The sequence below is a fragment of the Phyllostomus hastatus genome, unplaced genomic scaffold, assembly GCF_019186645.2.
Source record: "Phyllostomus hastatus isolate PE091 unplaced genomic scaffold, TTU_PhHast_1.1 phas_scaffold_585, whole genome shotgun sequence".
NCBI lineage: Eukaryota > Metazoa > Chordata > Mammalia > Chiroptera > Phyllostomidae > Phyllostomus > Phyllostomus hastatus.
In genome coordinates, this window is record NW_025334037.1 from 1,185,314 (window position 1) to 1,189,157 (window position 3,844).

Consider the following 3,844-nt stretch of genomic DNA (forward strand, 5'->3'; position numbering starts at 1 on the left):
TGTTGCCAGTTTTTGCTTCTAAATAAATAATCCTGCAATTATTACTATATATAAGTCTTTGCTCATATCTGTAATTATCACCTTGGAATATATACATAAAGATGAAATTACTGGGACAACAGGTTTCTATTCTTTTATTTTTATCCATATAAAAATGAATAAAGTTTTAAAATATTTCACTGAAAATATTCATTAAAATACTGAAAAATATTTCAATACTTCAATATTACTAAAAAATGTATAGTGAAAAACAGTAGTCTTCTGCCTCATTCCTCTTCATAGTCCCAAAACAACAATTTTCCACTTTTCACTGTCACTTTGGATATTTGCCTTCATAGGTTCATGCTATTATTTCCTGGTGTATCTGCATTAAACATGCTCCACTGTCTTCTTGTTGTGGTAGATGAGGGTGTAGAACTCTTATAAATACACCACATACCCAATCCCATTTCTCCTTGCCCATCCTCCCAAACTAGTTAAATCATAATTGTGTCTTATATCAAAAGCCAATATTTATGATCAATATGAATATTTTCACAGGTGAGTCAAGAATTGTAATCTGACTCCTTTCTTATAAAAGTCAAGTGAATAAGAACCCATTTTACTTCATCTGCACCAGCCCTGGGTAATGACTTGAAAAAAAAGTGTTTCCTTTTCTGATATTAAAAATAAAATATGTTCACTATGGAAAAGCTATTTACTTCAGAAACAGAAAAAGAAACTGAAATCATCTGTAATCACAGTCCCTGTATGAACTGCTGCTTTTGCCACTCCTTTGATCCTTGTCCTCTCTCCAGGTACCCATGCCAGTGCTACCTGGGCCATCTGCAGAGTGTCACCGGGGTGTCCTTGCTCCCTGAGGAGCCTTGGAGCATCCATTCTCTGCTACTGCTATCTTGAATCTGTCCCTGCTAACCTGTAGACCTCTACTACCCACCTCTCTCTGGTCAGTAGGCCTGTCCCTTTCTCATGGACAACTCTTTTTAGTAAAGACCCTGCAGCAGTGTGTGCTGGATTCATAATTCAGTTCTTTTCAGTGTACTGGTGAGTCAGTGTTTCCATTTTAGTAGTACACAGCCTTCTCCTTCCCAGGACTGAGCTGGGCAGGTTCAAAGGAAGCTTTATAGAATCCTCACAAACACTGTCCTCTCTAACACTCAGGCCCTGTGGCCAATGGGAATTTCTTCCTCATCATGGGACCTTTCCTTAAGAAATCCATTATTGCTTCCTACAATCTGTGTTTCACCAGGTGATGTTATTTTTAAACCCAAATTTTATCTTCCATAGTACTTCTGGACCCAAGATAATCCAAGGAAAGGGATGGATGCTTCATGCATTCTGTAACAACAGTCCAGGGAACACATGACCTCTAGGTTCTACACCAGGACACTGAGCTCTGCGCCATCTATCAGAATGCTGGTAGACTACTCATATGTCAAGCCACCCACTCTCTTTTCCTCTTCCCCCTCTATTCGCTTAATTGTTCCCTCTTCTGTTCATACTTAGATCAGAGAGTGTATTACACAGTATTATAATTATGTGCTTATGAGTTAATCTCCCGGCATCTCTCCACCCTGCCCCCAGTTCCCAGAGGGCAGAAATCTGTGTATAACAATGTAAGATGAAGAGTAGGCATAAAATATTTCTGGGAGGGCTGGGGGGTTGGATGAGCCAGACTACGCTGTAAGTACCAGGAAAATAATTCAAACCAAAAGACAATGGGGAGGTGTTACATTTTCTTGAGCTGCACAATGGGTTGAAGAACATAGTGAACAGTCAAAATGTACCAGGTCATTGTGTGCCAGTTGGATGGGAATGCGGCTAAACCAGTTCGGAAATCACTGCAGTGACTCTGAACTGAGATTTTAGGAAGTACTGTACATGATGGCTGCAGTGGCATGGACAGAAATAACTACACCTAAAAAGCATTTCCAAAGAAATAATAACGAAAACTGGGATTTGCCATGTTCCTTTATTTCCTAGGCTGTGCCAACAACACCGAGGTGGGTATGGAATTACCCCCATCTCATCCATGGGCAAAGGGAGATTTGGCCAGATTAAGTGACTCTGTGGGGTAGGGGAGGGGATCACACACCTGGCAAGTGGCAGGTACTGAGCTTCCAACACAAATTGTGGGCTCTAAGAGCCCAGGCTATCCCGGGCCTCTACTGCCCGCTCTATACCCACTCTCAGCACTGCGGGGTGAGAACTATTCCCCCGAACTGAAGCCACAACTCCCCAATTTACTGAGAAGGGCCCTTGCAGGGCCTAAGGGCTGGAGCCCAGGGGCCCTTTACGAAGCTGTTGATCCCCTTCGGGCTTCCAGACCGCACTTAAGGGCAGACGGAGGCGCGTCGCTGCGGCGGGAGCTCCGCGAGGCCCTAGCGAGCGGAAGCGGCTGAATCACACCGTGAGGCAGGAGCGCGGACTGCTAGGAGGGGCCGCCCGGCCGCTGGCGGCCCCCGCTTGATTGCGCTGTGACGCTCGCCGCCGGCACCTCCAGCGCTGCCGGGAACCACCACTGACGCAGCCGGAAGAGCTGAGTCAGTGCCGGCGCCTCGGAGCTAGCAGACGCGGAGGGCGGCTGCCCGCCTTCCCGGCCCCGCGCGTCTGGCCTTCGGCGCGCCTCGTCCGACAGGTGTGCACAGCTGGCCGCTCGCAGGGATCCCCAGGCATTCAGCCGAGATTAGGCGCAGGTTTCCAGTGGGTTTTGGAATCTAAGACTAAAACTTGAAATATTGGAGTGGCCTCAAACAACGGTTACTATAATGTGGGTTTCAGTGGAAGCTACTGACCTTGAAAAAGAAGACAGGCTTTGTCTCAAAGACTGGGTAGATTTTGAAGATCAGAGGGACTTGCCCTAGACCAAAATTGATTAGCTGACTCGGTTTCAAAATGCAGTAAATAATACTTAAAACATTCACACATAATTATTTTTTAATGCAAGAGCAAACCTTCCAGAATTTTAAGAGAAAATAAACCTTGGTTTCTGAGATGTTCTAACAAGGTGAGGGGATTGCAGAGGGACTTTCTAGACGCCCCTGATAAACCTGATTCCAAGGTCATTCTCCAGTTTCTCCCCACTCCTACACTACTGAGACTAGAACCCATTTTTGTATAATAAAGCCTTACTGGTTTTGTTCAAGTTTCTTTTTTAGTCAGAAGAAATTTCGGGGATGAGGTATGGGAGGGAGAATGGAAATCATACCTAATTAAAGTCCCTAAACCAGAAACCACAATTTCTTATGCTGTTCTCCTTACATTTTTGTTCACAAGAAGTTTTTATATAGCTGCATCAGAGCTATAATTTTCTATTTCACTGTTTTTGGGGATGTCATATAAACATTTGCCCATGTCTCACAGATCTTCTGGATCATCACATAAGCTACTAAAATACCCTACTGCTCCTGTGCTTGTAGGTTGTTTAGTGCCTGGAGTTGCTCTTTGTTCCTAATTGTCAGTGTTTGTCCTCCGTCAGGAAAGGTTCTCACTGGGCAAAATGGTGGAACCTCATGAGGTTCTAATCCAGACACTGTTTTCTTTAATCACGAGGAGAAGTGGCTGCTAACTGTGGCACTACAGGAAAGCTTCTTGTCGTTTTTAAGAGTTGTCATCATTTCCCCATACATTCTTTTGATATGTTATCCCAGTTGGATAACCAGTCTTTCTTAAATGCGGTAACTGACAATGGCGATATACATTAAGAAACACTAGACCTCCTGTCAGCAGTCTGACAAAAGTGGGATTCAGAGTTGTATCCGAGACATTTTCAGATTTCCATCAAGCAGTTTGTGTTCAAGTGTCACTGTTTCCTGTCTCCTGTATGTATGACTCAGAGTAAGTT